A 12,159-nucleotide genomic window follows, 5' to 3' on the forward strand; every position below is an offset into this window, starting at 1 on the left:
CGACAGTTTTCCAATCTATTAGAAAACAGATTGGAAGAAGCTGGAGTGCCTGGAGAAAACCCATGCAGGGACAAGGACCCTCCTGCTGTGAGGCAACGTGGCTAACCACTGCACCACTGTGCTGCTGCCCACATAACACCATTTTTTTTTGTGTTTTGTTTAACTGTTAACTAAACAAGACGTAAAAGCATTTTTGTTTATGACTATTTAAGAAAACTGCTTTTGAGAGTACAGTCTCCAATGTAAAACAAAAACAGCCTAAACAGGACAAGTTGCTTGCTGGAAACTTACTCTGATGTAACAGTTGAACCAACAGTAGCAGCAGAGGCTGAGTTTATAAAATCACTGGGCTTTATCTCACAGGTCTGGCTTGTGCCTTTTATGATTGTCTCACTCCTAAAAAAGGTTAATGGTGTGGGACGTGGCACTGCTCTGTTGATTAATTAGATTTGGACTGAGGTCAGTGCCTCAAACCTGCAGCAAGAACTATAGCTCATAACAAACAACTGTATTTACATGGGAACTGCAAGTGGGCGGACAGCTCCAAAAAGACCTGCGCCAGATGAAAACAGTGCAGCCTCCAGATACAACTGTTATGAGTCACTAAAGAAGAGACCAGCAAATTTGCCCTTAATGCTTTTCCTTTTTTGTTTCTATTAATACCTTGTTGACTTATAATAATGGAAACTACCTTGGAGCTTTCAATTACCACAATAAAACCTGAGATCTTGCTCTGAGTGATAAGCCCTTGGAATACTCTAATGTGGAAAAAAGAAATCAAATGCAACTTCAGCTAGACGGTGATGAAATGAAGGCTCAGTGCTGTTGTATTGCTGAAGGTGTAAGAGAGGCATCATGTTTTATTCAGTCTCCGTGCATGAACCTCACAGACTGTATCCCTTCAAGTGACCAGCAGCAGGCCCAGGAAGCTCTGTCTTTGGGCTCCATCCTTTGGTCAATATGCATAACTGCATCAGCACACAGGCTTGTTAAGGCTTTCCATAGAACTGAGTAGTCTTGGTGGGAAATAGCAATGAATATGATCTATTTCACAGTTACTACTTTTATGTATATTGTGTATTTATTGCAAGCTTTCTGAGGATAACATAGATTGAACAATATTGCTTTGAAATGAAATGTTTCTCTGAGTTCTATACAGCTATGCCCAGTTTTTCAAACAATCCAGCCTGACACATTAACTAACCGTTTTTGCACCCGGTGAACTGGCTGACAAGAAGTAATCTACAAACCATACAATATTGCGCCCGATTAGATCTCACACATCATTCCAAGGGACTTTTCATTTTCCAAATGAGTTATCCCGCCTGCACAAATGGTGTAGCCGCATGACATCAAGTGTTAAATAAGCTTTGGACCAAGGCTATCCATTCTACTTTGTGGCTAAACTGTAATGTCTACTCCACCATAAAAATCTTATTTTCTATGCAATTCAGGTAAATAATCTCCAGGGATATTCATGTGCCTGTTTAACTTTCTAAAAGGGTACTTTAAAGACATGCAGATGGCACCTTACAAAGATCAACTAGACCTTCTCAAGTGCATCCTGGCATGAGAACAGTTGACTCTAAAAAATGCATGAGAAATGTGATGGTAGGATGATGTGTGCTTTCCAGGGAAAACTGCAAGTGGAGGAGCGTTTTGTATTTATTTTCTGCCTCTGATGTTAAAGGTACAATGTAATACATTGTAGATAAACACTGGAATCAAACTGCAATATTCAGTATCACCAATCTTACCTTAGACAGCAACAGAAAATATCTGCTTGCATACATCTTCTAGCAATCTCGTTCTGTTGTTACTCAATTACAGTAATTTAGGAATGACAGAAGCTTCCGCTTACGTGTTTTGATTCTTAAAGGTGCGTTGCCCCTTAGATTAGATCTTTCAGAATATTTCTATCGTTTGCTTTTTCAAAATAAGCACCTATATAAGTATCTGCACTGTTACCAAATTCATGAACTGACAGAATATCTAATTGTGATGTAACTGTTTAATATAACACTGTTTATTTCACTGTTCCACAGTCAGAACCACCGACTATTACTCTTTCTGCTAAAGAAACCCTCAGCACCAATCAAAATGTCAGCGAGTGCAGTGAAAAACTCTTACTCATGTTTATAAACCCAGACAGAGCTGTCAGATGAGCAGAGGAGTAACACTGATTGAATAGTGTTATATGTGTTCATTGTCAATGCGGTGGAGCGAGCATAATACCTGTTTTGTAGAGGAATACATTTAATAGCAAAATGTAATTTTCTTCACAAATGCAGTTGATATTGCATCATTAATGTGTAATATGAAAAAAGAAAGAAACGCAAACACAGTATAAAAGAGAATACACCCCAAATATACTGAAAATATTATAGTACAAAAGGAAATAAAGATAAAGCATCTTTGTTGCCAAATTTTGAGACTAGAAGTGAATTTGTGGATTATGTGTTCATCTATCATTTATATTTTTCATGGACAAACTGTAATGATATTCCTCTTTGAGACACTGCCTCTAACTATGATATAGTGTTTAATTCCCTGCAGATATCAGACTCACATGCATCAGCTGGAATTGATGTTACCAACTTATCAAGGTTTATTGTTGCCAAAGAAAATGCAGCTACAGAGCTTAACACACTTAACACACTTCTCTGTCTCTCTAAGAAGAAGCAGAGTGGTTTGGGTATTGTTTTTGTCACTGATTTAAACAGGGCTTGGACTTTTGGAACAAAAGGTGGCGTTTCCCTCGCTCCCAGTGGATGAATTTCCTCACTTCCCTTTGAGCTACATACCTTGGTTTGAAAAGAAGAAGCCAATATTACTTAGTGAACCTCAGTGGAAACCATTTTTAAGCAACCAAAACAGCAGACTGCAATGCATCTGGTACTGCATTACCGATTTCCAAGGTAAGTAGTTAAACTATCCCTTCCTTAGCATTATTGGCAGTGGACCTTTGGATCACATGAAGAGTACCTCCATGACTCAGTATCCCAAATGGCTGTACTTCTAGTTCCCTGACTTAGTTACACAATTTTGTATTTTGGTGATTTGTACAAAAGCCTGAAATGTTCTAAAATATTGTAATCTAAAACCTTGTAACCAGGAATTTGGATAGATGGATGGATGAGTGGATACTGATTGGTTGTTTTAACTTTATTTATATTCATACATGCATTGGAATAATTTGACTTATGATTTGCAAATACATGCACTAGCACATACTAGTGCATGTATTTGCTCTTTTGTACTAGCACGTACAACAGAGCTCTGTGCACTAATCTAACATTAGACATCAATAGAAAAAAAATTGAATACATCATTAAGCACTGGTATGTTTGTCTCTCAATAAAGTTAATTATTTAGTGACAAAAGCTTCCACTCATGTTCTTTGTTTAATGTCCCTTCTATATTCTAAATGTAGATAGATTACACTTTTAAATTGCATGCTAACACTGTATTAATTCAAGTGCATGCGTTCAGATGTGTTAAATTTCACCTTAAAGACACACATCTGTGCGCATGCACTATGACTCCAAACCGAGATCAAATTTCACTCAAAATCTGCAAAACAATCCCAGAAGGGTTGAAATGTACATTAGCCTGGGGAAATCTGTTGGAATGGCTCACCTCACTAGTTTTAGTTCTGTCCTAAAGTTTCAGTGTGTTGTTTTATATCAACAGCTGAGGTGTACACATCACCTCTCTAACAAAGCAACCTGTTCCTCTTAAATCCCACTGTATTTCCCCCTAGTAAAAACCATAAATCATCCTTGGTTCGTTATGACAGTTCCGGCCACGCTCCACCACTTTACTTTGGGAAAACATTACAGTTACATGTCCAGATATCCCGAATCCTAAAATTGCTATTTGGATTTAGTTTTTCCTCTGTGCCTCAGTTGATGCAATCATGATTTTAATCATAGTTGGTTGGTTGGTTGGTTGGTTGGTTGGTTGGTTGGTTGGTTGGAAGCATGAGGGAATGTGTATGCCCACGTGAATCTAATTTTGTTTTAAAACTCAAAAGATAGAGTTGCATTCAAAACACAAACCATGATGGTTCTTAGTCAGTGTATGTCTTGTCCAACATTATATTACAATGTCAATTCTACCATTTAAAAATATATACTCTGCCTATTTTACAGTCAATAATGAATTAGGCCTGGCAGTTTAAAAGTCGAACGTGTGATATACGCTAATGAGCCACAATATTAAAACCACCCCTGTATACCGTCAAAACATCTCCGACCTGTTTGTGTATAGATATGTGACTTCAAATGATGTCTTGTGGTGTGTGACAGACAGCATTATTCAGAAGGCAACTTCTGTGGATTGTGGGGATATCACACTTGTTACAGCAGTCTTTGAATGCCCATGATCTGCAGGATCTGGAGAGTTCGATCGCTGCCTTGAGCTCTTTGTCGTGTTCCAGTTTTGTAGTGTGATGGGACGTGTTGCTAGTTGAGGAAGCAAGTATTCTGGAGGGACATAAAGCAGTGTGCTTGGACTACAACAACTTTCAGGTAGCTGTTCCATTTCAAAGTACATTCATATAAGTGTCAGGCCCCAAGATTGTTACAGCACACTACAACAAGGTGATCAATGTTCACTTCATCAGTTTGGGGTTTTAATGTTTTTACTAACCCATTTATAAATGACATCTCATACAAGAATGACTTGGATGGTAAATGTAATGCATCTCAGCCTGATGGAAGCAGTGCAGTGACAGTTCTAAATATATTAATTTGCATAGTGGAAATGATGTTAACAAGAACCTGGCTAATTAATGCATATGTTTAAGGATTAAAATTAGCATTTAAAATTACTATTGTGTGCCATTTTTGTCAAGTTGCAGCAAATGCAGTAAAGATCTGTCTGCATCACACGTCAGTCAGAGAATAAATATATGTCCACGAGTCCATTGACATTTGCCTATGAAATACAGCATTGCAATATTTAAATCTAAACATGCAAATGGTTTCTTGTCTTATAATCACCCTGATGGTAGAGAGACACAGTCTATGGTTGCTTTTCAAGGCGAGGAGTCACATCATATAGTCGCACAATCACACAAAGAGCCATCAGGGTCATACTATTTTATCCATTTCCTTATCCATCCACATTCTTAACAGCTTATCCAACTTGCTTTGCAAGAATGCTTAAGCTTATCCTAGCTGTCAGTGGCCATGACGCAGGTTACAATCTGGACAAGTTGACACTTCATCCACATCTTCAGCATATTTAGAAATCACCATTTAATCTAACACACAAGTCTTTGGATTCATCAGTTTGGGGTTTGAAAGTTTTGAAACTAGAGCACTCTGAGTAGCCTCTTTGAATAGAAAAACCAAACCACAACATCAATATGAGCTGGTAATAAATTATAATGAGCTTGAATATGGATTCCCCAACATGCAGCACGTTTCACACGTTGTGGGAGACATCAGTGGCGCCTGACAGTGTTTCCACATTGAGCCTGGCTGAAACATGAGGCAAACAGAAGGAATTTCCACATCGGAGCATGTTTATTGGAGCTTGTTTACAAATTCACAAAAGGTCATAGAGTACACAAAGAAGAGTGGATAACTTGATTGAGAACATGGACAACCCATTACAATGTTCAACAAAAGGGCTTTAAGCTGTGAAGTGTTTTCATATTGGTGTTCGGCATTTTGTGCAATTTACAAATTAAAAAAAATGACAAAGGTGGTGGCTAAATTGGGTAGCCATCCATTTTTAGCTTTAAATTAAGCATACAGGATTCAGAAATAATGGATAATATTTTCCCTGCAATTCTGAGACAAGACGATGTAGTACTTATTGAGCTGCAGCACAGACAATGTTAGCAAAGATTTCCCATAAAAGGCGTACATTGTTTATTTACCTAACACAATAAATACCACTGCATTTATTCCCTAACTCTCCGCAGAGCAGATTATTTTGTTTTAATCCAGCTCAGAATGCCCCTGCACAGCACGCAACAGTCCTTCGTCATCATAACAGGCCAGGCCACAGAGGCCCCTGTTTACCTCCATAGGGCAGAAGGATTATGAGCACAAGCTTTGATGTCAGATTTACAGACAGTAGTGGAGCAAAGCTAAAGCCTCTCACAGTTATTAGGTTATCCAAGTCAATTTCTCTACCAGACATTAAAAATGAAAGAAGCAGAAGAAAAGAAACATTTCTTACAAAATTTTAATCATCTGTATTTAGCTGCTCAGCTAAACTCAGTGGATATCTTGTAAAAAACAAAATCTCACTGGTGGTGGAAATTTCCATTTTACTAACAATTAATGAGCATTCGCTTTAATTCCCTGTTAGCGCACCAGTTAATGCTGCTCCATTATTTATTCTCTGCTTTTACAGTCAGATTTAATCTATTGTCCTTGCAACTGCTCAGAAGAAATACAAAGAATGCACTCACTGCTGTTTATGTGTGGATTTTACCGCAGTGCTGCCACTGTTGGTCAATGCTTTTAGATTATCTGGCAATTTCCCTGTTGGTCTATGCCAAAGACACCACCACCCTCTGTCTGTTAATACTGTCAATGTGTTTCTCTATTGACATAATCAGGCTAAGTGGTGCTGATGCAATGACATTTGTGGTAATAGGAGACCGATAATCCGCACACAATTGCCTTTCTGCTTTTGCACTATAAGGGAGACCATGGGGAACACACCATGGGTCTGCAGAAAATCTACTTCTTACTGAGTGACCGTGGACATGATAGCCCAGCCCTTACTCTTTAACTTGTATTACCCTTTGGAAAATGGGAGTCCTGCAGGATCAAGCTATGTGTGCTGACTTGGTGGAAGGAGAGCAGGAGGCCCAGCTGAAATAAAAGCAGCAAGAGCTCTCTCAAGTGGCTAAAAATGAAACTTCTCTCAGCTCAGCAATCAAGTCTTTATTTCTCACAGATTTCCCTCATCTAAGAAAGTAACCTTTCTGCCTAAAGGATTTAACTTCAGAAAAAAATGCAGAAGTATAACAGACGTTTAAATCCAGAGCCTCAACTGCAAGTATTTGAATGATTGCTTTTCTTTCTTTCTTTCTTCAGGGTATGTGCTACAGCCATTCTAACTGAATTAAAATGATAGATATTAAGTACCAAATCTAACCTTTAATTTAAGCATATTTAAATCAACATTCAAAGAAGTGGGAGATGGATCGTTTTGTCCAAAATGTGGAAAAACCATTATATAATCTGCAAACTCTTTGCAGCCATTGCCCTAAATGTTTAAAGCATAAACAGTACATGCTTAAAACTTTTCTCCCAGTCACAGCAGCCACTTTAATCAATGACATTCCACCTCTTTACCCTAAAACAAACTTTGGTCCCTCTAAAAACAGGAAAAAAAAACTCCCTAATAATATAATGTTATCAGAGAGTTTCTGGAATCTGTGCACATCCAAAGCTCTTATATACTTCTGTGTGCATCCCATTTCCTTGATCAGCAGTGAATTGAAAATGCTAGTGTGCCAGTTCTACTGGCAGCTTTTAAGCTCAAGCTATCGTGAGATATTCTTGCTTTAGATTTTATCTCATCAGTCTACAGCACTTTGTTCCAGAACTCTAATTCTGTATTTTTTTTGTATTTTTTAAATAAACCTTAGCCTGACCTTTCTGTTGTGAGGTCTCCCAGAGGTAGTCTGCCTCTGTGGCTCAGGTCATGAAGTCTTTTCTTGATCACTAATAAATAGGCAAATACGCCTACATCATGTAGAGCCAACAGTAGCCATTGCCTTGCAGCCACAATATTTCACAACATGCACGATTTTGTACATTTCATTTCATTTTTAATACATTAGCTAAAGGGTAAACCTTGTGGATATTCTTTGAATAGAAGCATGCAGCAAAATCCTATACTCCTAGTTGATAATAAATATGTCAGCATAATGCAGCACAACAAGAATATCAGAAAGAAGTGTTTAGCTACAGACCTCAACTCTGAATGCCACAGGATCTGTGTGCCAATTGAAACAGCCACATCATTTGAGTAAAGTAAGATTCACAAAGCTAAAAATGAACCAAAAATGCAGTTCATAATAACCGAGGACCCCCTATCAAGACAAACATTGTGTTTCATCTACTACAGTTCAATGTCAGATCTGCCTTATCCTTTTAAAGGTACCAGAAACTCATACCTCCACAATCTCCCTCTTGTTCCAGATCACTGCTGTCAGTAATTGGAAACCACTGGAAAAGGCTTTGAGCTGGAACCATTTTCATCTCTGGGACTCACTTACAGATATTTGTGGAGATACTTGCAGTTACTTTCTAAGCCAATGAGAACCTTGACAAGCCACAGTGTTTCCATGTTTGATCATCTGGGTATTCCCTGCTGCTGTTATCACCCATTTGTAACACAACGGCACCTCTATTTGAAGCTATTACTTTCAGTCTCCCTATACCCGAGTCTGCTCAGTGCTCTTCATTTCACCAATGACAGTAGCAGTGACATTCTTTTGATACTGTAATCATTTTCCTGCAGTATGGGTATAACCGTTGGTGAACAAGGATGTGCACTACATATTTTTTCCACTTTTAAGAGCTGAGTGTCCCTGATCTGATTTTAGACTAAATGAAAAATGTGCGCTTGGTTATCACCTTTTTTATTTTGCTTTTATTCTGGCTAAATAGCCTGCCCATAGTGATCACAGGTTGTTTAGATGTCACAGGTAAATTACTCATTTACATGAATTCAGATAGAAAAACAGAGACATCAACTCTGAGACATTTCCAAAGTTAAATTCAAAATCAAAGAGCATACAACTGGCATCGAGAGTATTTGTAACTGAATCAATCATTTGGTGGTAGCCCTAACCTTAGATTTTCTCTTTAAAAAAAGGTGAATAGTTTGTGATGTGCCAGTTAACTATTTTCTTTGTTCCTTTTGCGAAGAACTGAGAAAACAAGTGTGACATTCAGCACTCTTTAAGGCTGTAGTACAATTTTATGAACACGCTAGAAACTAGAGTTCACTCTTATCAGCTGTGCATCTCAAACTGTGGTGAATTCCACTTTCACTTCAGCAGTAAGTTCAACTACACCACTCAGTGCTCCTGTCTAGCAGATGTACTGGAGCAGCACAGAGAACTAGATGAATCTAACCACAGAGCTGTAAGTCAAAATAGCAATAAAAGATCAAGATCAAGTTAGTTTTATGTGTTCAAAGCTTATTCATGTTTATCAATAACAGATACAGTTTGGCTTTAATTTGTCTGTACATTTTTTGAATTAGCTAAGTTTCAACAAAGGGGTTTGATCATAGCTGATGAAGCTTCAGTATCCTCTTTGCAACTTTGTATTTGTAAGACTGACTATAACAGTTAACATATCACTTCATGACACCTCTTTAAGATAATTACTGTTATCAGCCCTGATAAATCCACTGAATCTATTGGGAGAGTGGGTAAATGGCCATGACTTTAGACCAATATGACAGTCAAAAACAGAACTGAGCATGCAAAATAAAGTTTACATTGCACATTTTAAACAACTGCACCACTTTTCTCCCCTCCCCTCGCTGAACATTTCTATTTCTGTAGAGTGCGCTAATATCTCCCACACAGCAGCTCCATTGAGCATGTCAGTAGAAAACAATTCAACAGCAGAACTATTACACTGTTTCAAATAGAAAGTTCTCTGTTATCACATATCCATAATAATTATATACATCTTATACATGGTATAAGATGTATATAACCTTGGAGTCATTTTTGACCAGGACATGTCCTTCAACGCACATACTAAACAAATATGTAAGACTGCGTTCTTCCATTTGCGCAACATCTCTAAAATTAGAAATATCCTGTCTCAGAGTGACGCTGAAAAACTAGTTCATGCATTTATTACTTCCAGGCTGGATTACTGTAATTCATTATTATCAGGATGTCCAAAAAACTCACTGAAAAGCCTTCAGCTAATCCAAAATGCTACAACAAGAGTCCTGACAGGGACTAGAAAGAGAGCAGATTTCTCCTGTTTTGACTTCCCTTCATTGGCTTCCTGTTAAATCCAGAATTCAATTCAAAATCCTGCTCCTCACATACAAGGTCTTAAACAATCAGGCCCCATCTTATCTTAATGACCTTGTAGTACCATATCACCCCATTAGAGGACTTTTCTCTTGCACTGCAGGCTTACTTGTTGTTCCTAGAGTATTTAAAAGTAGAATGGGAGGCAGAGCCATCAGTTTTCAGGCCCTCTTCTGTGGAACCAGCTTCCAGTTTGGATTTGGGAGACAGACACTATCTCTACTTTTAAGATTAGGCTTAAAACATTACTTTTTGCTAAAGCATATAGTTAGGGCTGGACCAGGTGACCCTGAATCCTCTCTTAGTTATGCTGCAATAGACAGGCTGCCGGAGGATTCCCATGATGCATTGAGTTTTTCCTTTCCAGTCACCTTTCTCACTCACTATGTGTTAATAGACCTCTCTGCATTGAATCATACCTGTTATTAATCTATGTCTCTCTTCCACAGCATGTCTTTTATCCTGTCTTCCTTCTCTCAGCCCAACCGGTCGCAGCAGATGGCCGCCCCTCCCTGAGCCTGGTTCTGCCGGAGGTTTCTTCCTGTTAAAAGGGAGTTTTTCCTTCCCACTGTCGCCAAAGTGCTTGCTCATAGGGGGTCATATGATTGTTGGGTTTTTCTCTGTATCATGAAGCGCCTTGAGGCGACTTTTGTTGTGATTTGGCGCTATATAAATAAAATTGAATTGAATTGTATAGGTTTCAAATATTTGTATTTGTCTTCTTTATTATCAGTAATATAGTAATCAGCCCCAGATGGTGCATATCAAGCCCTAGTGTATAGTTTTACTTTCCCAGTCTTGTTTCTGCAGTCAGTTTCAGCTATGTTCCCGGGTGTTTGCATATATCATTAGCACAAATAAACTGCTTGTCTTTTTAAATTCAATCTGCATCTCTGTATTTTGGGCCTCACTCGTTAACACTTGATAATTCCTCTTTCTATAAATGAACTAAGAAGACAAATATTAAACTGAATACTTATACTAAATACTTACTGAATTACTAGACAAATTATAGCATTATTAAAACTCAGAAAAAATAAACTATATGAAGTAAAATAATAAAGTATATTATCTGTCATATCAGTATAATATAAACTAATAAAGTCATAAAAAGGAGCAAAATCACACCTTTCACTATTTATTGCTTGAAAATGTCCAAAATTAGTTACATTACATACATTTATTCCTAAGTATGGCTTAATAGATGCACATGGTATATGTTGATAATCGGCCTACCATCATTTGCTGTAGTTATAGGTAAACAGGGCATATGATCAAATATGGTGGCGTCATTTTTCATTCCTCAAATTTCACCAATTTCTAGGAATCCTATGCAAACAAAATCTATTTCAACTTTTAGAAGAACTATTTAACCATGTAATGTGTTAGTTTCATCAACTTACCACAGTTAGTTTTGATATTATGACCTTAGGTGTAGGAGTATTGGAAAAAGAACACATTTTCTGACACCCAGAAAAAGTTTGCAATGCTTTGGGCAACTGTTGATGAGCCAGATGCATACTGCTACTTTCTTTTACATAGTCTGATTTTTTCTGATTGGCTTCTGCTGATTGTAGAACTACATGGATTTTTCCATTTAGTTCTACAGCCACAGACAGAGGCGTGATGGAGGCCAATTTTGATGTCTAGTTACCAAATTGCTCCTGTATGCTGCAAATTGAGATTGATATATTATCTTAACTATTTTGGAGAAAAATGTACAAGATCATTATTTGAAATTTGGATAACTTTAATTGATAAAAAGAGTTTAAACTGTGCTGTACTAAATATTGCAATCAAGTGAGTTTTTCCATTTTTTGATTTATTTGATTCACATTAAGTGTATACAATATAAAATATTTAGCAGGATAGAAAAAAATCTGTCAGGGTTGCATAAAGTTATGGTAATTTATTACTGTGCAGAATGAATATTTTCCTTTTATCTCTGCTGCTTCTCTTTGTGGAACATTGAAAAATGTATTCACATGAAACTCTTTGAGCAGGCAAAATCTCCCATTGGTTACACTGTTCATACTGCGACAAAGGTTTTCAAATGGATATTGCTTTGATCGAAGGGGGTCACGAACCACTAATGTTTTTTTATTTGCTAT

At 37.6% G+C, this 12,159-nt stretch overlaps 1 long non-coding RNA gene across 1 annotated transcript; it reads left to right on the forward strand.

Moving 5' to 3' along the window:
* Positions 1 to 2,647: 2,647 nt before the first annotated feature.
* On the forward strand, positions 2,648 to 10,742 carry LOC309688000. The gene is made up of 2 exons (XR_014270930.1): positions 2,648 to 2,918; positions 8,181 to 10,742. It is a non-coding gene; the product is annotated as an uncharacterized lncRNA (long non-coding RNA).
* The last annotated feature ends 1,417 nt before the right edge of the window (positions 10,743 to 12,159 follow it).

The sequence above is a fragment of the Aulonocara stuartgranti genome, assembly GCF_965226115.1.
Source record: "Aulonocara stuartgranti genome assembly, chromosome: 14".
Taxonomy (NCBI): Eukaryota; Metazoa; Chordata; class Actinopteri; order Cichliformes; family Cichlidae; genus Aulonocara; species Aulonocara stuartgranti.